We start from the raw sequence: 23,556 nt of genomic DNA on the forward strand, positions 1-23,556 counted from the left end.
TTAACAGCTGTGTCCTCGAAGACTGGAGTCGGGAGATGTTGTTGAGTCTTGAAGAGAGCCCTAGGAGAAACTGGCTCTGGAGAGTGGTGCAGGTTCAAAATCTGATTGTCATTTCATCCTAGCTCAGCCAAAAGCTGCAATGAAATATTTCCTGTGGTTCATTAAAGACAAAGTTGCTCATTGAGCCCCAAAGAGGAAAAACGGTATCCACAGGTGAGGATGTGGATGAAGACAAGGCATATGGTGCTCTTCACAATGCACTGCCCAAGGCAACTCCCTGGAGAAGCGCTGCTCATCATACGTGCATGATGCCTACAGTCATGCCACTCCTAGAAAGCAGAAGATCTGGAGGACTTTGTGGGGGGCTGTGGTTCTTCCTGCTGCCTGAAGGCTTACTGAACAGAGAAATGCATCTGTCTCTAGGGCAAAAAAGAATATTATGGCATATAGACACACACTGCTTGATTTGAGCAGGACGATCCTGATCCAGGTCAGGCCCAGCTATGTAATGCATTTTGAAAGCACAGGTTGGACAGCCAAACACAGCAGTGCATACTCGGCTGTGGACCTACGCATAAACTGATCTTATTATCTGCCCAATCTATCTTGGTTTTAATTCAACCCACCTACCCTTTAGACATATCTCTAGATCTGCTGTCTCCCCACTGAGTAACTATGGTCAAAATATCCCTAGTTTAGGCATCTCAAACACCCCAAGCTTGGGCATCTCAGTTAAGTGATACCACTAGATGGGATGAAGACAGCCTTTATTTCAGCAGCTTTCTGCTTTTTCTTTTTTTTTTTTTTTTTTTTTTTTCTGTCAAGATATATTCTGTTGTGTCTGAATTCCTCTTTGTGCTCTTTCCAGCATTTCAAGCAGTGATGCACTGCAGTATCACACCCCTCTCTGGAATGTTATTCCCTCAAGACTCCCATGGCACAGAGAGATTGGTAATGTTTTCTGAGCTTCCTCCACTATTACCACGTTTTCTGTAGAGGATCAAAATGGATTATTTTCATCTTGACATGCAAATGCCTTGGCTATGCCCTTGGCTGAGATCTCAGCATTGACTACAGAAGTAAAAGATACAGAGGTAGTAGCTTTCTAATATCACATATGGAAGGGGAAATCTTATTTCTTAAGGAAAAAAAGGAAGAAAAAAATAAAGGAAAAGCAACTGTAGTCTATTGTGCCTAGCAAAAAACCAGCCTAATAAAAATATTTTCTCATGCACTTACTGATTACTGTATTCACATGCAGTAGCTGGTCTGTGCAGGGGCAGATGAACATTGTGTGCAATTCAGTTTCTTACTGCTGTACTCTGATCTGCCCGTTTGCCTTGCCAAAGTATCAATGGGAAGAAAAGGCACATGAATAATTTTATCAGGTCAGATTACAAACCCGAATATGAACACTTAATGAGCACTGGAATTAGAACAGAAGTAGCAAGGATTTCTAAGTCTCCTTATGAAACGCTTAAAGAGCTAAAAAGGTCAAATTCCTCATGAATTTTCACTCTGCACAACAGCAGTCAAGTAAATGAAATAACGCGACCTGCAGATTGGTACAGGACATGACCAGCAGTGTATGTCAATACACCATGAACATATGACATAAAAGTCATTGTGTTTTTTTGTTTTAACAAGAAAGAAATGATATCTGACTGTGAGAAGACTCCCACTGACTCATTGTTTCTAATTATTATTATATTCTTTTTCTGAAGCAACAGCAGTGACAAAACACCATCAAGCAATTGCCTCCTGGCTAGCCTTCTCGGCAAACCCTCATGACTGTTGACTCAAATGAGCAGCCCAGCAAGTAAGTTGTTAGCTCGAATGAAAATTAAAGCAGAGACAAAAATGTCAGCCTGGGAACTGAACTAATGAGGGAAAGAATGTGCATGAAGCTGCTGGCACAGTTTTAAACCTCAGACAGAATAAAGGAAAGCATAGCTACCAAAATTAACTTGTGAGGCTGAGGTAAACAGGAAATATCCACATCCATCATTACATTGCACAAAGCCGATGAGTGTACAGTTCTCATCAGCAGTGGTTTAAGTACTCCTTTCCAGGCTAGAACTCCTGGTAAGGTGTATGGTAGATGGTGAATTAAGTGTGGGGACAGTTTAGCAACCCAGTGCCACTGCCAGCTGGTCTAATGCTCCTGCTTTCTGGCTTGCCTGCAAGAAAAGTGACAAGACAGGGTTAGGCAACCTGAGTGTGTCCTTTGAAACAGCTCCTGAGGAATAAACAGTCTGTTGTAAGTCAGGGGGAGTGCTCTGGCATGAGATCCCGAGTGGACTGAGTGGGGCAAGGAGTCGGAGGGGAAAGGTAATAAAGTCACACTGGGCTTGTTCTGCAGAGCCCCTGGCTGCCGTTCAGGCTGAGGTCTTGGACACCGTCCACCCACAGGCCTCTTGCCAGGGGATTTGTTACTGCAAGAGCTTGGCTTAGGCAGGATTTTATTATCAAAATTGTCTCAATTCTTCTGTTTTATTAAAATCTATCCCAGCCTTCCCTTCCACCCCAGGAGGAGGAATATTTTGTATATATCTGGGTGAAACACACAAACAAATTCATTTCCCATGGATAATATATTCAGAGTGATTTGCTTTTCAGAGGCAGGAGCTCAAAATGATGAATTTATTATGCAAAGTAATAATTGCAAATTATATTGGCAAACTCCATTCCAGAAAAAAATGGGGTATTAATGTAACCAAAAAAATTAAAAAAATGCTGGCTGTTAACTTGGGGCTACTGCAGATATTTTAGGGGTTATATATCTCTGTTCCACCTAAACCACCAGAGGCAGCAGCTTTCATTTTAAAGGTCTAGTGAGATACCGTAATTAATGGGCCCACCTAACATCATATGTCACACTCGTATTGAGTAGTAGGACATGGTGCATATTATGAAGGAAAGTGAAGGAAATGCTTAGCATCATAAAAAATTTGCATCTCTTTCTAGTTCATTTGTTTAGTGCAAAGAAATACGGTTGGAATATGAGAGAATTTGACTCCAGCTTTTGGGTCAAGGTAGCCTGTGCCTTTAGTGAAAGGCAGATTTTGACTTTATGGGTCCCTACAGAATCCAAAATGCCTCATTAACAATTCCTTGGAGGTATATAGCATGTTACAAGGATAACTGGAGCCCACCTGCTCCAGATGAAGCCAAGGCTTGCGGCTATTCCTCCTTCCTGTTGCCCCCTGGTTCCCTGCCTGACTTGGTCTTTTATGGTCATCAGAAGAAGGTTAACAGTTGCCATTGCGTTAGGTTAAGGTCTCTCATGCAGTGCTTGTCAGCTACCTGAGATTTATTTGCTTTGCTGGATCTCTATATTGTGCTAGGGGTACTCAAAGGATTAATTTGCAACCAAGGTGTTCTTCACAGGAAAGTACAGCTCTCTGCTGCTACAGAAGTATTTTCCTCTATGGCACACATGTCCCATTAGGAAGTACTCTGCAGTACGTTATGTTCTGCAGGATAGTTGAGATTTGTGGGTAATTATAAGAAAAACAAAGATAATGTAAACAGAGCAAGTAGTAGTTGCAGTAGTAATGCTGTAAGACAGAAATAGACATGCCACATTAGAAAGCAATGACGCTTGTTAAATAAAAATGCTAGTGATATCTTTAACATGCTTTTCCTGAACACATTATTATCTGAGTGTAAAGGTGGGATGCGTATGCTCCACGAGTTGCTCTCCTGGCTCTGGCACATGTGCTGGTTGTTCTCTTGAGATGGTCCATAACACTTCAATCCCTGTGAGGGAGATGCTTGAGAATCACCTACTCTAGAGCTTGTGCTGTGACAGCCTTAGCATAGCTGGACTTCCAGACCATGCCTACTTGTAGATAAAGCCTTAAGTGACGTGTCTTAGTGAGGTGGGGATAAGGGTGATAGTTATTTAGCATTTTCATGGGACTTTGAAGACATAGGAGCTGTGGGAGTTTACACACCACTGTAAGTCGAGAAGAAACTGTCTAACACTTATTTCCTCACATCTCCTCTTGTAATGTGCCTTATCGACAAGTCACTGCTATGGAAGTAGTTCCACCTTGTGGAAAAAAGTCACTGGAAAGAAAGAGGGGCCACTGAGATGTTTAGGGTATGAACACTGAACTTACAATCAACAACTTCTTCACTGAACAACAAACCTCTATTTTGCTTTTCAAGCACAGCAACAGGGACTACGATTCACACGTTTTTACACAGATCCCAAGACCAACATGCCTTAGGACTGACAAAGAGGAGGAGTCTGCAGTCTCCAGCGTTGCCCACCTGCCCATCCTGCAGCATCAATAAGCTGGCATAAAGGTAAACCTACTTCCCAAGTCTCATAATGCAGTTCCTTCAGCTGAACATCAAACTGTGTTTTGCTCTTCCCAGCTAGGTGAGGTCACAGACCAGTTAAATCCTATAAACCCACATTAAATCCAACTAAAAGCATAAATACAATCAGAAAAGGGATATGGAATTAGGTAAAACTCAACAAAGCGGAATACTCAGCTAAAGCAATTTCCTTGGTATACATAGGATTATGCTTGTGAGGGAGACGTTTTGGAAACAGCTTTGGGTCATCCAAAACACTGGTTGATAGCCACTGTCAGAAACGTGTTACCTTGTTTGATGTGGCAGTGTTTTGATATAGTCTGAGAAATTCCTGTTGCTTTTGTTGCATGTTCTCAGTGAAATTGCTATCATGGCTGATGTTATCAGGAGCACAGAATGAGGTAATAGGACCTGTATCACTGAGAAGCTCCAACAACACATACACCATACAATTTAGCAATAAGCTTTGAAGAATTTTGAATAATTACACTGGGACTGTGCATGACAAATAAATGAAACAAGAATGTCTTATTTCTTGCTAAAGTGCAATATGGTAAAACAAAGCTAATTGAAGAGGGTCCACTGGGGTTCCACTGTGAGCAGAAAATGCTCAGATTGAAAGGATGTTGGTGGCACCCAAACTGCATTAAAGCAATTATATAAAAGTGGAAAGTCAGGTCTATTTCCTTGCTAAGATCTCAAATGTGTTTTTGAGGGTTTAGTTATCTCTACTGTCTTGAAACCTGCAGAACTGTGGGATTTTACCTAATTTCATCTTTTTATAAGTTTGGCAGTTTAAACTGGTGAAGGATGTCCAGGAGTCAGTTCAGCCCATCAGGTGTGTAAAAGAGGCAAGGTCTGGGTCAGAGGCTTCTGAAGATACCAAGGTGATCCTGCACTGAAGTGCCTCCAAGGCTAGTATTGCTGAAGGTGTCTCCCAGCATGCAACCCAAAATGCCTGTTTCCTACCTGACACCTCATAGGTTCAAACCAGCTGACAGAAGCATCTACTCTATTAGTAGCCAAACAGCCTCATGAGTGTAGGTCTTAGATTCCTTATTTCTTCTGTTTCTCAGCGTGCTGAGAAGGGAATCACTCTTTTCTGTTAAAATGCTCTTGGAAGAGGAGATAGAAAGCAATGGTGCCTACCCCCTTCTCATCATGTGATAGCCTCATTTTCAGAGTAGTTACAAAGGAATAGGGACACGTGGGTCTCGTTTCCCCTTCTGCCTCGGGTGGCTCAAACCCATGTTTCCCATACTTTAGGGAAATGGCTGTGGTCAAGGGGAGGATTCAGAAGAATCCTTTGCGGAGCCAGTGAGCAAAGAGGAAAGGGAGCATCTTCTGGGCATCCTTTTGGTTTCACTCCCTGCTCCCAGGATCATATCTGCTTTTATTTAAAGACTGTTTTGCTTAAGCATGCACAGTCCTGGGACTTGGATGGCACACTGTCATGGTTTTGGTGCTTTCTGCTGACCCACAAAATGTAGACCGTGCCTTTCAAAAAAGTATAAAATGCATGCAATTTTGTATAGATTGAAACTGGAGATACTGAGATTAGTCAGTTGACAAAAATGAATAAAAAGGAATGTAATAACACTATCTGAGATAATGAAGTGCACCAAAAAGGTAAACCAGGTTCTTCTGTTTATCCATTCAGGAAACAAAGTTTAATGAAGTGGAAAGGGGGATAAAATGTCATCAAAGGAAGCTTTATATTTTTTTCTTTCTTTTTTTTCCTTTTTTTTTTTTAACAAAAGCTGTAATTAAGCAGTTGAACTCATTGCTACTAGGTATAACTTAGGCCAAGAGATTAGTAGGATTCAAGGAGGATTAGACATCTATATACATAATGAAAATATCCATAAGCTACAGTGGGTAGAATGTTATCTCAAACTCTTTTATACAATAGCTTGCTTCTTAAAACCAAGTGAATCCTGTGTTCTTCTGTCTAGTCAAGGACCTTGTGAAGCACCTCTCGTTTTATCTGGAATCTTTATTCAGCATCCGTAGAGACATTAATAATAATAATAATAATACCAATAAAATAATAAAAGAGACAGCTAAAATATAGTGCATTCTTCTGCATTACTGTTGTTTCAGGAAAGAAGCTACTAATTTGCTTATGTGGAATAGTGATTTTACAAAATTATATGATATTTTTATACTTCTTAAATTGGCATTTTTACACTGCAAGTAAAATTATGCCCTGGTAAATAAAGACAGGGAGAAGCACAATCTGACCACCCAGCTAGAAATGAAATGTTGTAGCCATTTCCATAAGAGGCAACCCACAACATTCAGGGTCTGATTTCTTACTGTCAGTGTACTTTTACTTGCAATAGAAGTGAGCTGACGGAAATGGTCTTTACAGAATAGATGTACACCAAGAACACAGAGAGAGAAAAGGATGGCTACCAAATTCTCTGTGTGTGCATTTTATGCAGGCTGAGGTTAAACCTTTTCCCACCCAGTGTGTACAGGTGCACACTGATATCTGGAAAATCAGAGGCTGGGCTCTGCTCCTTCTTTTCCTTGGACACAGTTTTCAAGGAATAAATTAGGACACGCAGGTCTTAAAGTGTCAAGCTTGTATAATGGGTTTTAGCCTCTGGGATGCCATAGAAGTTAAGAGGAAACTAACTCTTACATTATATCAAGTCAATCGTTATTTACTGTCTGTAGTAAATGTATAATCAGAACTGCATTTGAATTGACATAGTCTTTTCTCCTCTGATCTTGTATTTGGTCCCTCTGACTACATACACCTTCCCATTTCTAAGGAAGGTTGTCCTTCTAGCCCTTTAATTTGACCCTAGGAGTGAGGAAACCACCTGGTTTTCTGATTTGTGCTGAATATATTGTTTTACTGCTGTGAAAGCGTAGAAAGGTCTCACCTTGCTGCCAGAACCACTCAAATTCAGAGGAAAAATTCCACCACCTTTATATCCACCATGATGAGTTAAACATTGACTAGGCTCCCAAGTGTCCTTGTGCCCTCAGGTACCACTAAAGTTTTAGCAGTCCAAAGATATTCAATATCTTTAAGTGACCAGGACTAGATAAAGTATTTCCTACTTAAAGCTCTTTCTACCAGCAGCAAGTTACCAGCTAAATGTAGTTGTGAATGACATTTAATAACTCCAGAGTCCCTTTGCTCTTGATTTGCAATTTGTCAGCATTACTTTATTATTGTTTGCAAAAGTAACAAAAGGTTTTGCAACGGGGATTCATTTGGGCAAATTAAACCTGCAGTGGGATTTCAAATGCAAGCATTTATCCTCTGGGATTAGACATCAGCAGCCTGTGGAATTATTTCTGACATTTCATCCATCATACACTCAGAATAACTAAACAAACTGGTGTTGCTCTCTCCCTGCTCAAAGAACAACTTTCACAGGTCCTTCCCACAGAAATATCTCAACCTATTAGTGTCAGGAAATTGTGCTTGGAAAGTTAAGAGAGAAAAGAAAAATCTTCAGCAGGTGAAAGGCAGAGATGTTATAGCATGCAGTAATGTGCATTGGGAAGAACTGTAAACAGTTCTTAGTCTGGTGTAAATGGGAATGACATAACCAGTGTAGGTATATTGATTTTGTTCAGTCCAGGAATTTTCACCATAAGAGTGCCTAGATCTATAGTTACAAGAATCTGGGCTTACTGTTCTTATAGTAAGCTGCCAAATTAGTATTAGGTGAAATGGGAGGAGGGCTGGACCCTGCAAAGTCTTCTTCTTTTCCTCTTTCTTTGAAAAAATAAATTCTAAGCCACACAAGATTTCAACCTAGGCTCTTAAACCCTGTCTTTTTCAGCCTTTTCTTGAAATGCTGAGCATGTACTTTGGTGGTCAGTGCATTTATTTCAACCAGCTCATTCCTGGCTAAATATGATCAAAGTAGATTAGCTGTAATATTTAAATGCCATAGCATCAGTGAACAGAAGCTGTTGACTAGCTCATTATTAGAGGATAATACCTTTTAAATCTATATATGTGAAAAAATAGAAGTTGTATAATAGATCTCAAATTGGTTTCCCATTCTGGAGAGACCTCCAAGGATATATTGCAATTACAGGAGTTTTTCGTCCCCACCCTCTGTAATAACTGATATAATGTGCTTTGAAGTGATGTGGTCTTACATTCAAATCTACAATCAAACACCTAAACTAACAGAAAAGGTAAAACTACCAAAAGGGAGAATTTAGAAACGGAAGTGCATAATCAGATAAACAAGAAGAAAGTTTTGAAAAGGATTGCAGAGGAGTAACAGGAGATATTGCTCATGTGCTTCTTACTTCATTGTTGTTTTCCTTCAGTAAAAGTTCTACCAGCTGGGGAGGGTTGCTCACTTCTTTGAAGCTGGGTCTTGTTTCTCTGAAATCAGATTCCTTATTCCCAGAGCTCCACTCCCCAATGCCAGCACAAACATACATCAGCAGCTGCATAGCACTTTAAAGAGTTAGCAAGGAACTATCAAGCAATTACTTATTCAATTTTAGATCTTGATCCATTATTTTCACTGAGTAAGTTTGAAATTGGGGGAATAAAACTCGGAAAAAGCAAATAAATATTTTGGAAGTCTGACCATCTCACCTAAGGAGTGAAGCTCACCTACTGCTACCTAAAGTGATGAGGCGGGAAGTGCCGATGGGAAGAATAATCCCATTTCCATGAATAAAGTGTTTAAAAGTACTTGGGTCTTCGCTCTGATGCATACAGTGAATCTTGCTACACTGAGCTGGTGTCAGCCTTACTTCTGTCAGGGGTAGGTGCAGTTCTAGCTACTACCACTCTTGGGGAGCATGCTGTGTGGGCTGGTTTCACCTATGACGGGGTTAACTTGAAGTTAAGTAGGGCTGTGCTGCAGATGAGCTGGGTAGAATGAAGTGAATGAAAAAACTAAGCTTGAAAATCTTGGATTACTTCCAAAAATAACTTCTTTTTTTAAATTTTATTTTATTTTTATGGTGATGGTGGTGTTACTGAGCCTAGATCTCTGCTGTTTTATGTGTGACTATGTGTCTCTCTCTGTGTGAAATACAAACTATTGCAGACAGAGATTGACTTTTCTTACAAACAAGTTCACATTTATCCTGTGGCCTGAAGTAGAGGATGAATAAAAACATTAACAAGCTTCTCATAAAATAAACAATAGTGGAATCACGAACTGCCTTTGCTTTAGAAGCGTCTGTTTGAGTAGGGGTCATTAATAATACTCCAGGGTCCTTCACTGGACACCAACAAAGCCAAAAGCCATCCCAACAAGAAGGTAGCAAAATCTCAAGAAGTCTCATGTTAGCTTATGGTAAAAGATGGGCTTTACTGCTTATCCTGAAGTTGACTGTTGACTCACATAGCATTTTGTTAATTTTGTCTAAGAAACTGCTACACTGAATAATCTGAGCAAGAGGAAAAATGTACAAATATGACTTACTGTGGTGAGGAAGACAGAAGGATTCAGGTCTCCCTGATAACCTCCAAATGCTTTACAGTTTTCTATATATTTGGATACTTAAATCCCACCCTCCCTTTCATTTTCCTCACATTTCCACCCTCCCCTTTCCTTTTTCCATGAAGGGAGGAAGGGAAAACTTCTCACATGTACAGTTAGACATGCCTGGTTGCTGTGGATGTAGGACTTGGCTATTTTAACAGGACATTTTTGATAGTTTCCCAGAGTTGCCTCCCCACACAAAGCTGTGGGACTATGGAGAAAGGACTTTTCCTTTCTGCTTTCTTCTTTTCAACCCAAAACAGTGAGATTTACTTCTAGATGAGCAGCAAGGGCAAATATCCCTGCTTGCATCCCACTGGCAAAGGGTGGTCAATATTCCTGTTAGAAAGGTTATTCAAACTCTGCCATTGGTTTACAGCCTAGCTCTTCATTTATCTTCCTTTACTAACCTATGTGCAAGTGCATGCAAGTGATTAATGTTTCCAATACTAGAATTTCAGAAAATTGTGCTGTAGATAGAGCAAATCCTCGCTGAGGCAATTAGGTAATTTTGCTGCAAGAATAAGGGGTGCGAGCAGGTCCACTGGTAGTCCTGAGAGTCAAGCTTGCAATCATCTTTCTGGGTGGCTTTTCCATCTTTGTCCCACACTGGTTTAATATCTCTGAGAGCATATTTTTATGAGGCAGGACAGAAAATGAGAGGGAAGGAGGCAGGGTGGGATGGCTTCGGAATACAGCCAGGCTTTGCATAAACCTGTTCAGTCATTCACCCAAAACATCAGAGGATCAGCCCTAATCCCCGAGTCAGTTATAAAACAGCATCAGCATGGAAGACAGCACTGCACATTTTTGGAGGCACAGGGTTGGATGTCAGCTTCAGGGAGACATGTACAGATCTGAGTTGCAGCAGAGCAGAGACAGGCATCAACTCAGAGCTAAGGATTTCCCCAGACACTGTAAAATTAGGTTACTTTATATATTTTTTATCCCCCTAGAATTTTTTGAAAATCTGTTTCTGCTTCTAAAACCTTTGCAAATGAAGGAAGATATTGTGGATGATATCTGTATCCAAAAAATTTGTAGCAGATAACTTTTTTAATGAATGATGTATTTTTAATTTTTCCTATCCAGAAAGAGTGAAATTATTTTTTCAGCCTAGACATTGAGAATGGAGAATATAATTTAGATGTGGTCCCTGTCTGGTGGCAACAACTTTTTTGTCTGCACAAACAGACATGAATGGTTTGGGATAAATAGCTCTCAAACGTCAGACTAGATGAAACTTGACCACTTTGGTTTCCAAAGTGGTCCTGAAGATGCTGAGGGGTTAAAGCAAAGGTTGTCCTTATTTCACTCTCCTATATTCATCAGTTAGATGTGAACCTATATGCCAGGCTTAATCATTCCCTCTCCCACAAGGGTGAAAATCCAAAGAGGATCTGTGCTCCATGATGACCCTCATTCCCTCCATCCCCTTCTTGAAGCACAGTGTAGAAGTTAGATCATCCTTTGTCTTATATCCACCAAACTGCTCTCTATTTCTAAGTTTTCTGCACCTGAAACCTTTGAAAAATATTAGCAATTCAGAATGGCAGCGAGAGAAGGCGTGAGAGACATCTATAATACATTGTGATAGTTCTGCCCAGCTGGAGAAAACTTTTTCAGACAAAGAGGAGTTGGTTGAGTACCCAACCTGAAATCAAGACACCAGCTCAACTGTATTGTTCTTTGTTTCCTGCCCTTTCATATCTAAGAAAATAAATACTTCTAGACAGGAGGAACTAAATTATAGACAGTTACAGGTGGGTGAGTTGAGTCCCACACATTTTTTTACAGCTTGATATTTCTACAAGCAGTATAAAACAAAGTCCCAGTCAAATAAAGAAAAGTTTTATAACATTTTATGGTAGTACCTATGCATCTCCCAAAAGACATGAAAAAGTTTCGAAAGGTTGTGATATCATTTCATGTATGACAGTAGCTGAGAGAGACAGCACAAGGCCCTAGGCTGCAGGCAACAGCTTGATCCTGTATTCTTGAAAATCCTTAGAAATTCTGTCAAAGGACTGGACTAGATGTACCAAGAATGCTAAGGATAGATACTAAGCTGGACTCGGTATACTAAAATTAGGCTCAGGAGAGATGCTAGACTAGCTGGGATCCATTCTAACTTCATTTAGGTTCCAGGCTTGTGCTTGAATGTTAATAAATGAATGTAAGTAATGTTCAAACCGTGTTTTGCCTTATGCACATGCATTCTGGGGAGAAATCTTGACTTTAACTGCTTCTACACTTCAAGGTCATACAACACTGGATGGGTCAGTAAAGACAATTCCATGGGAAATGCTGTTGCCGAGTGCAAATTTTGCTTTGGTGCAAGTAGGGGGAAGCTTTCCAAGTAAAATATACAGATTTCTCCATTGAACATCATGTCCTTTGTCTGCAGCAGCTAAGGTCACAAGTACCTCAAATCAATATGGCCACAAGAGGTATATAAAAGGAAAGTGCTCAACCATTGTTGCTAAAGCTATGGTTTCCTTACAAGAAAGGTTAGACTTGACTAGAAAGTTTGTTGTGTGACAACATCACAAAGATCAATTTATCACTCAAACAAACAACATCATACAGGGAACTTGGAGTAAAATGCTTGTCTGTGACCTGCCCTGTGGATCCCCTGGTGGTTTGCAGTTACTCTATGCATCTGTTGACATCAACAAGGTTGACAAAAAAGTATGTGTCAGGGTGACCCTAACTTCTGCTTTGATTAATTGACTTTAGAATTTGTCACTTTGGAGGTGGGAAAAAGGGAATATGCTATTAACCTCTTTTGAAAGAACTGTACCTCAATTGCATAAAATTATTTTTCTAGATTAAACTGTTATGACCTCTTCCTATGGTATCAAATATTACCTTAGCTCAAATCTGTAAAAAGGTACTTAATATATTGACCTAAAATAAATTGTGTTAAGGCTTTTTTGTGTGTGGTACCTTTGTAAAGGTCTGTGCCTCCTCCGTTGGAATAACTTTCAACAAAGGTGTACACTGTGAAGAACTGAGTAAGAATGAATTGGTTTTCTGAGAGTGGATGTACTGTAAATTACCAGTAATAAGTAACTGAAAATTTAGAATTGGTCCTGAGCAATTTACAAATATCATATATTTTTTAAAATTTAACTATTTTAAACGAACAAACAAAAAGAGAGCAGGAAAATTTTAAGAAGATATATAACCTTAAGTGTCAGAATACATTTTATACACGTCAGCTCAGTGGTCTTGCTTTATTCTTATCTGGGGATCTTTTTATCCAATCAGAACAGTAGTGTTCTTTTCTTATTCTGGGTGTAAGACCACGCTATTCACACTGGTTTCCAAGTATGACAAATTCCAGCCCAATCTGATACCACAGTGACTGTTCATTTCCCACTGGTGATCACCCCCTCATCTTATGGCTGCGATGAGAAACACAGAAGGATTACAAGATTTTCTATAATAATAATGTACAGTTTAAATGCATCTATATTCTAGCACTGAAGTTGAAACATTGTGCTCTTCTGCCTCCATACTTTGCCATTTTTTTGGTGCAAATCTGAAAAAAATAATTGGAAATCCCTATTATTTCTTGAGCTTGTTTCCTGTTTTATTTTTTATTATTATTTTGTATCTTTCTTGCCAAGATAATTTATGCAGATAATTCCATGCCAGATAGCAGGTACATAAATAAAGATATCTGTAGACAACACGTTGGCAAAGTGTTGAAAATGCTATTCAAAACCCTGAGTACTTTCGTCGCTGTGTACAATTTGGACTGTAGCAATACAATTCCCCTGGCATGTACATTGTATATAGGCTCTTAGGACATTTTCATTTCTTAGGCTATAGCTCTGTTGCTGTACATTTCTGTCTGCCACTTTTCACTACTCTTTAAAAGATTTTGGCTCTAGATCTGGTTGCAATGCACGAGTTTAATTAAAATCTGCAGATGTTTTCCATACACTAAGTAGAGTTAGATTTACATTTCTTCAATGAATGTACATTGGCTCTTGCTTGAATATATTCATGTATCCTTCACATATAAGGGCAATGAATAGATCCTTTCTCAAGAAAAAAGAACAAAACATTCAAGTGTGTACTCTCTACAGCAGTGTGAAACAAGACTTTGACACCTGGGCTACCTCAGGTCAGGGGGCTGTCACTTGTGCAGCATATGCAGAGATAAAAAAAAGTTCTAATATAAATACAGAGAAAAGACTTGGTTTTCATTCCAGTTTAATTTGCTAGAGTATGATCTTCCACCCACATGAATGCATCCTCTCTCAACCTACAAACCTGCTTGTTGACAGATTAGCAGCTGCCAGAAGAGAAGGCACACCCTGCCCATCGTCCCAGGCAGGCAATGTTTTAATCACAGCCTCGGTGATGAAAGGGCTGGGAGGGCTCACCTTTCAAGCACCAACCTAAGCAAACGCAAGAGAACATCTCTGCTTGCAACCTGAGCCAGCTCCGCTTTGGCATTCCCAACACACACTCGGCTCATTGTGAGCTCACAAACGTGACTCGTCTACATGCTCCTGTGTCTTTTACATTGCTGAGCCTGGCCTTTTAGAAAGCACAGGATAATGCTTCCCCACCATCCCTGCAAACTGCAATTTTGTGTTTACTGAAAAACAGGAAAAGGAACGCAATGAATTTCAAAACAGCTCTTAATTATTGATAAGTATAAAAATTGTCCTCTCGTGTTCTGAAAACTGGTGCAAAATGTCACAGCTAGAGAGTTTCTTTCCAGTAAGTTATTCTCAGCAAATTTGGTCTGCTTGTTGCATGCATACACATATAGACATCTCAGATCTGTCTTTATATATGCTTTCTCCTCATGAAAAGTATTCTGACTACTTAACAGGCATGTGGGATCCTGCATAAATTATGCTGATTCTATATGATTCAAACTATAAAATATAAAATTACATTTCATTTTCAATAAGCATATACACAAACCATATGAAACGTGAAAGGTCAGACTGGAAATTCCTCATTATCATTTGTGAATACTTTATTTTTTTTCCCCATCCAACAACCCCATTGATTTCAAGTGGGCTGAGTAAAAGATCTCATGTAAGACCATCATCTGGCCTTGTTTTAAGAGCACTTCAGGGCTCCAGTCTTGCAATCTGATCTCTGCATAGGCAGACATAATTAAGTGAGATCAGTGGGCTGCTTTTTTTGCCTTGGGAAGGCAGTTCATGAATCAAGACCATAATAGTTAACTCAGCTACCCAAACAAGAACATGATAAAGCTCAACTGCAATGTTTAATCTTATATCTTTGTGATTATATTAACTTTTAGCTTCCTAGATGTGTGGTGTTTTTCCATCAGAAAAGTAAAATGTTAAAATCATAGAATACTTAGGGTAGGAAAGGACCTTAAGATGATCTAGTTCCAACTCCCCTGCTATGGGCAGGAACACCTCACACTAAACTGTGTCATCCAAGGCTCTGTCCAACCTGGACTTGAACACTGCCAGGGATGGAACATTCACAGCTTCCCTGGGCAACCCATTCCAGTGCCTCACCACCCTTACAGTAAAAAACTTCTTCCTTATATCCAATCTCAACTTCCCCTGTTTAAGTTTGAACTCATTACCCCTTGTCCTACCACTATAGTCCCTAGTGAATAGTCCGTCCCCAGCATCCTTATAGGCCCCTTCAGATACTGAAAGGCTGCTATGAAGTCTCCATGCAGCCTTCTCTTCTCCAGGCTGAACAGCCCCAACTTTCTCAGCCTATCTTCATACGGGAGGTGATCCAATCCCCTGATCATCTTCATGGCCCTCACGAGAGCGGAGTAGAGGGGCAGGATCACCTCCTTCCACCTGCTGGTCACGCTCCTTTTGATGCAGCCCAGGATACGGTTGGCTTTCTGGGCTGCGAGCGCACACTGAAGCCGGCTCATGTTCATTTTCTCATAGACCAACACCGCCAAGTCCTTCTTCTTGGGCTGCTCTGAATCTCTTCTCTGCCCAACCTGTAGCTGTGCCTGGGATTGCTCCCACCCAGGTGTAGGACCTTGCACTTGGCATAGTTAAACTTCATGAAGATGGCATCTGCCCACCTCACAAGCGTGTCGAGGTCCCTCTGGATTGCATTCCTTCCCTCCAGTGTATCAACTGAACCACACAGCTTGGCATCATCAGTCAACTTGCTGAGGGTGCACTCAATCCCACTGTCCATGTCAGCGACGAAGATGTTGAACAAGACCTGTCCCAACAGTGAACCCTAAGTGACACCACTCTATAGTGGTCCCCAGCTGGACATTGAGCCATTGACCACAGCCTTTTGTGTGCGGCCATCCAGCCAGTTCTTTATCCACTGAATGGTCTGCCTATCAGATCGATGTCTTTCCAATTCACAGACAAGGATGTCATGCGGGAGAGTGTCTAACGCTTTGCACAAGTCCAGGTAGATGACATCAACCGCTCTACCTCTGTCCATCAGTTCTGTAGCCCCATCATAGAAGGCCACCAGATTGGTCAGGCAGGATTTCCCCTTAGTGAAGCCATGCTGACTGTCACTAGCTACCTTGCTGTTTTTTTGTGTGCTTTAGCGTGCCTTCCAGCAGAATCTGCTTCAAGATTTGGCCAGGCACAGAGATGAGACTGACTGGTCTGTAATTCCCTGTGTCATCCATTTTCCCCTTCTTGAAAATGGGGGTTATATTTCCCTTTTTCCAGTCCTTGGGAACTTCAGCTGACTGCCATGATTTTTCAAATATGGTGGACAGTGGCTTAGCAACTTCATTTGCCAGCTCCTTCAGGACCTGCTGATGGATTTCATCAGGTCCCATGGACTTGTGCATGTTCAGGTTCTTAAGATGGTATTGAACCAGATCCTCTCCTACAGTGGGCCCGAGGTCTTCATTTTCACAGTCCCTGCATCTGCCTTCCAAGACTTGGGTGGTGTGGTCAGAGCCTTTTGCAGTGAAGACTGGGGCAAAAAAGTCATCAAGAACCTCAGTGTTCTCCAAATCCAGGGTAGCCAGTTCTTCTGATACTGTTCTTACAGTATTCCCATGGCTTTAAGGAGACAGACACATCACACAAATGTTAGAGAATGAGGAATGTTTAGTATATCTGTGGTGGACTACAGCAGCAGAATGGCAATGCCTACAGAAAAGGGGATAATTTTAGGACACCTGTTGCTCCCCCTGAATTCTTTCAGGCTCATTTGTCTTTGTTGCCTTACACTAAAATTTCCAAACTTGTTTGTGTATGTGCTATCATAGGAGTTAGGTGCCTATTTTCAGAAATAATGAGTTTTTACGAATGCTGCTCAGTTCACTCAAAGATGTGACCTCAAAAAAACAGCCTTTGGTACTGGAGCTGAGATTCCTAGCTTTAGATTTAGAGATACTGGTACTTAGAGGCTGGCTGTGGTTGCTCTTGTATTGCACAGGGATCTGGTCTCACAGTGTGGTGATGAGCCAATGCCCTTTGAAGTCCATGGAAACTCTCTCACCGACTTCCAAAACAGACTCAGTCATGCCTCAAATCTACAGCCTCTTTTTGACTTCTCAGCCACCAGCATGGTCTCCCTTCTGGGTATCATGGGTGTAGAAGCTAAATTAGCCATCCAAAAATTTAACAGACCATTAGACAGGGGTGCAATTACTATGACAGTTTAACAAGGGTACCTATATATTTTAGAGAACTTTACAGTGCCGGTCTGCTTTCACTGCCATCTATTTTAACATTACCTGTGATCAGAAGTATGAGTCGTCTCTACAGGGTACTTTTCTTACACTTTCACTGGACTCTGCCTGCGCATTCACTGATCTCTGCAGCACTTCAGCATATTCTCTTTTTGTAGACGTATGAGATATCTCACTCCTTTAATATATGGCATACAGGCAGTCGAAGGCACCTACATGAACCCTGTGGCATGAGTGTGCATTGGTATGGGAGTCAGGTATGCATTACAAGTAGGAATGTTGGGTCTTAGCGTGAATAAAAGTGTCCTGTCATATTGTGCATGGGATGATCTTTAGTGACTTCATCTGCCCATTATTTTCTAAAATATAAACACCAGAGCACGCTTTGCTGGTTGCCAACTGTTAAACACATTATTATGAAGTCCATAAGCACTTACAGTTTCAGTTCTTAAATATAACTTCTCTGAGTATAAGGAAAAATGGTGGAGGACTTAGAAGAAAAACTTTGCTTTGGGACTACAGTCTTTTTGCTCGTAAAGTAACACCGGTGTGCTACGTGTCTATGACTGGTTGCCTGGATCTGAGTAAGAGTGGAGGGTCTCAGAATGAATCCATACAGATTTCAATGGTTCCTGCATTTCCTTGGCTCATGAAAAGCTGCCCTCAAAAGCTTGAATAAACCATAGTTTCAGGTGGTATGAATCTAATCCTTTTCCTGATTTTGGATGACCAATTTAAGACAAACCAGAAGCTACAGAACACTTTGAAGGGCATTTCAGTGGGGTTGCTCCTTTCTGGAGTTACAAGAAACTGCTCTGATCCCTCAACATACTGAAGAGGATACCCAAGACAGATACAGGTTTCCTTACCTGCTACCACATCTGTTTGTTTCCATTTGGCAAGTCTCATCCATGCACGTGTTCAGCACATCTTCCCTGGCTGTGCACTCAATATGACCTGAATACAGCTGTCAAAAGCTGGATCAAGGCACAGCTGGAATTAGATTTCTCTGTGGAAATAAAGATTCTTGGAAAGTTGCTTCATGCCATATTTCAGTTACCTATAGTTTGTTGTTTCGGGTGAAAATTTTGTTCTAATTAAAAAAAAAAAAAAAAAGAATATATCTTTCTTGTTAAATACTTGCTTTTGCTTAAAAAAACATTTTAGAGCAAAGGTGAAGAGCTTAGCCCAAAATCTTAAGGCTTGAAAGTAAAGGTTAGAAAAATTTGAGTACTTAAATATATACAGGAGCTTAAAGTGGAAACTGGCGCACCCCCTTAACCATGGTTATGTTCTGTATTAAGCTACCTATCTGTACGAAAGAGACACATTACCAATTTTAACTCATTTTCACAGTCAGTGAAGGGGATGACTTTAACAATAATTATTTGCATGATAATGCTAATAATAACAGCAGAAAAAATAATGCCACTGAGTACAAAAGAATGTGTGAAACAAATAGGGGTCAGGATCAGGAACATTGAAATGTGAATATTCAATTAGCAATAATAGAAAAGATGTGGGGCATGGTATGTAAATGAAGGCTGCCTGGGGCCAAATGTTCTCAGTAGTGAAGCCAACAGTATATTAAGAACACCCCACATGACTTTATTTTTCAGCTCATGAGCAAATCCATGTTGAAAATATGTTTATCTGTTCTAACAGCAGACCCAAACACATTCCATAATGTATGTATTAAGAGGATGCATAACTAGCACAGCATTCACGGCTAGGAATATGTGACTACATGTAATAAGTGCTGCAGAAGGGGAGGGGGCAAGAAGGAAAAGTGGTAAGAAAGACAGATGCTTAGGAAGAAAAAACTTGCTAACCAGAAGTTTTTACATGGACCACAGCATCCTATATCCCACATGCTGATTTCTTGAGCAGACTGGATGCCAAGATAAATTTTTTTCTTGGACTCTAGAATTTATAGGATGTGCTTGGTTTGCATCAAGAACACAGCAGTTCTTTCCCCACACAAACAGCTCTATCTAGCTAGGAGGCATACAAACAAAAAGACTACTTCACTAACCATACAAAGAGAAAAACAGCTGCATTCTGGAAGGTTGTAGGAACTGGATTTTTTTATTTCTTTGGAGGAGTGTATGTCTTACAATGTTTTTGACTTCCAGGGCTGTGTGACTCCACTAAGAACTGTCTAGACCTTCATTCGCAGGAAGATAATTCACAAGTTTACTACTCTGATTCATGCAGAGATACTCACACCCTGCACCTTGTCCCATCCCAAGAGTATTAGTACTGTTTATTTAATAGTGAAGTACTTATATAAAGAAGGATCTTTACCTGGACAAATTCTCTTCCTACCTGCCCCTATGGCTTTTGTGATTACTTGTGTGAGCAAGGAGTACTCCAGAGCTACAAGCACCTGCCTCACTATTAGTGTTTTCATTGTGAAAAGATTCTTACATGTCCTGGAAATGGGCTATGATTACCCTTTCCATCAAAAAGTGTTTTTTTCAAATCAATAGGACTACTTTTATGAGTCAAGTGAAACTCATTCATAGTGCTTTCACATTCAAGCCAACTGTTTTTAGACTTATATTCCACCTTCTTTCCCCCTTCTTCCCCACTTTCAGATACAGGAGTTGAAATACTGAAGTAGGCTTAGCAAGAGAAGTAAAAGAGAAATAATTTCCCAAGTGTTTCACATACCATTATCCTCATCCTCTCACTTGTGTATGAAATGCAGCTGAAATATGGAATATGAAATAAGTTTCTAGCATTTTATAGCAAAACCACGTGGAAATGAGGTGAGAGAAGAAAGAACAATGCAGCCAGTGGAAAAGCAAGCAGCATTTATGACAGGCAGAATACTGCTGAGCTGCAGTCACCCTAGGTCCGTAAACTTAACTTTGCAAGTAGTCTCAATCTATTTTAAACACATATTAAGGGCCTGTGGTATTGGGTCTCATTTTAGGCTCTGGGATTAGCATTCCTCTTGTGCAAAGTACCATGGTATTTTAATGAATACAAGTAGTCAGAATTTCTCCTGTCTCCAAGAGGTTTGTTTATTTACTAATTTAGGGATGTATTTAACATCTTACTTCAGTGGTGCATGTGTACCAACCAGCACCATACTGTGGCAATGACTAGAAGTCTGATGCTGAGAAAAGAGTGGCATCTGTGAGTCATATATAGTCCTAGACGCACATATAAATGATCTCTGAAAATACTGTCCACCACTTAGATAATGATGTATTAAAAGATTAAAATGGACACAAAGATTAAAATGGACACAAAAATATGGCATGAAAAAGTCCAGTCCAGTTTGCTGTGGGAGATTTCTGTGTTAATAAAAAATTAAAAAAAAAAAAAAGATACAATTTGAGTTTCTGTTGGAAATGCATGAGTATTTTTCCTTAAGATATAGTTGTCTCTAGGACCTGATTCGCTTAAGACCCAGTACGGTCAAATACAGTTTTTATATTGAGATAACATGTTAATCCCTTTAAGCCAGGATCGTAAGGGGAGCTGGGTGTTTAAATCCATTTGGAGAACCAAACAGCCATTTTCCAAGTCCTGTATCTCAGCTGCTCCTTTTATTTATTTAAGGCTTTTTGAATTCTTTTTTCCCTTAAAAATCTTCCTTCAGAGTTGCAGGGACTCCCCCACGGAACAAGTGAGGGAGCTGTGTGAGAGACTGTCTCACCTGGTCTCATAGAGCCTATAGTCTCATAAAGAGTAGCCAACAATCTTTTTCTAGCCTGGGAATCAATATGCTCAGCCTAAGTATCTTGTTAGGTCCAAAAGTCTGTGTAAGTGGTCTATGTGGTTTTAAGGGGGCTGATCAAGAAAGTTATTTCTGTCTTTGAGATGAGGCATTGTGAGATGTGATGTAGATGCTTTGGGACAAAGTTTCAGAACTTTCATTAACATTTACTTTTGCAACAATTAAGCAGCTGCCTATATGAAAACTGGTGATACAGTCTTGAAAATCTGGCTGTATTCTTTCTGTTAAACAGAACCAGACAATAATATGCAATGTGGTCATTTTTGTTTCATAGTATGAAATATTTTGGATATTAGCTGCTTCTAAAATGAATATGAATTTCAACATATACCAGGAAATCCAACAACTTCAAACAAAAGTAAAAATCAATAAATTACCACAAATTCCAAATCTTCCCATAGTATTTTATTATGGTTTCCGATGCTTAGTTGCGCTCTCAGCAACCCTCTGGTTCAGTTTCTGGAGCTATGAAAGTTTATTCTCTGTCACTTAATTTGTCTCATAATGTCACATGTAAAAGTAAATGATTATTTGCTGAATTTTCATCTTCTTAAAAAATATAGATGCGTTTGTCATGATTTAAAAGAGTCACTTGTAAAGAAAATAAGTTACAGTCCACAGGAGCAAAGCCAAACTTTGGTAAAATCTGGGTAGATAATGTATTCTTTTGATGATGAATTCAGCAGAGTGAATATTCATAGCTGAAGCTGAATTGCCTAAAATACAAAATTTGTAATAGAAATGAGATTGTGTTCTTAAGAGCCTATATGAGGCATTTTTTTTTAAAGCAGCTATCTAATTATCTTTTAAGTTAACTACTTATTCCTTCAGTGACTCTACTGTCCCCAGAATGTGCCAGCTGGAGTTTTCATTATTATTTCCCAAACAAGAAAATAAATACTTTGAAAAGTCAGTAACAAAATTCACATGACCAGATGGTAATCTTCTGCACTTTGCTATACATTTAAGATAGTGATCTTATTGACATGAGGCCTGATATTTTAATAGAGCTCTTTAAGTTAGTAAAGTCAGTAGCAGTAGAGCCTTGGAATTGGTAGCAAAAAGTCAACTGCACATTTGAATACTTAATTTTGTGGCTATAAACAACCACGTCACATTTCCAGCAACAACAATGGGGTGGTTTTCAGCACCGCTCTACCAAGAAGGCATGTTTTCTATTTTCTTCTTGTATATACAATTAAAAGCATTCCCACCAGAGAACTCTGCCCTGCATTCACTTCTGAGGCAGATCATGAATGATGTCTCTCAAAAGTGAAAAAATCCTGCCTTTCCTCGGGCTAAATAATGAAAGTACCGCCCAGCAGTGTACCGTTACCTCTAAGACTTTTGCTAAAGGTTGGAATTGACTAATTGTCAATACTTGCCCCATCATGCAATCAGTAAGATCTCTTGACCTGAGAAAAGTCTCAAGTCTTTTTTTTTCTGTGTGGAAAGGTGAGTTCACCTTTTATCCAGCAAGAGATAAGGAATTGCATGAATGGAGTATAAGAAGTTCTCGTCTTGCTCTGGGGGGATATCCACCAGTGCTTGAGTTCTTGTTGAGTAATAATGAGATACCATAACCAAACAGTAAAAGATGCATGTCAGATGGTTATCCAATAACATTAGAAAAAAAGCGGCTGATGTATGGGATATTGAAGGCAGATTAAGTTGTTAATGTATATTAGTATATTCTTAATTTCCTTTTAATTGAAAAAGACATATTGACTTTAATTAGAACCATTTCACAGGAACTGTCAATTAGCACATGTCAAACTAGTTAATTCAGAACAGAATTCTTTTAATTAGGGTCTGCTTTCTTTTAACTGTGGGGCCAATGAAATCAGCCTTTCCTTATCAAGATTTTAAATGTCTCTAAGACATACAATACAAATGTAGTCTCTTATCTATTATTAGAAGCCCATATGGATAACATTAAAATGATGATGCTGGCATTGTTCATGCAGCACAAATAACTTTTTCCTTTATGACTGTTTGAAAAAAAAAAATTAGAAAGATGGCTTTGAAGAAAGACTATTTTAAATACACAGATTTATCCTACTTTAAAGAGACTACAAAATTTATGACACGCATGTTCACATTTAAAGTATTATTTAATACGTCTGCTCAAATAAATGGGCCTATTCAGACGTTTTGTGTGTTCTATCAGCCAAAGACACATAAAACATTTTCAAAGCATGCAGTAACATTCTTCCCTTAAATGAACTGTAATCAAATGGAGAAAACAGACTCATTGATTTTTTTTGGGACAATATAAAACCAGCATTGTTAACTTTCATTGCATGTGAAGATTT

The 23,556-nt window shown here is 39.7% G+C and overlaps 1 long non-coding RNA gene across 1 annotated transcript in view; it reads left to right on the plus strand.

Annotated features, from left to right (window-relative positions):
* The first annotated feature begins 881 nt into the window (after positions 1 to 881).
* LOC136005122 (uncharacterized) overlaps positions 882 to 23,556 on the plus strand; it is a 41,751-nt gene continuing 19,076 nt past the window's right edge. The window contains exons 1-3 of the long non-coding RNA XR_010608685.1: positions 882 to 951; positions 1,731 to 1,819; positions 4,177 to 4,317. This is a non-coding gene — a long non-coding RNA (uncharacterized LOC136005122). The remainder of the gene's footprint in view (positions 952 to 1,730; positions 1,820 to 4,176; positions 4,318 to 23,556) is intronic.

The sequence above is a fragment of the Lathamus discolor genome, chromosome Z (genome assembly GCF_037157495.1).
Source record: "Lathamus discolor isolate bLatDis1 chromosome Z, bLatDis1.hap1, whole genome shotgun sequence".
NCBI lineage: Eukaryota > Metazoa > Chordata > Aves > Psittaciformes > Psittacidae > Lathamus > Lathamus discolor.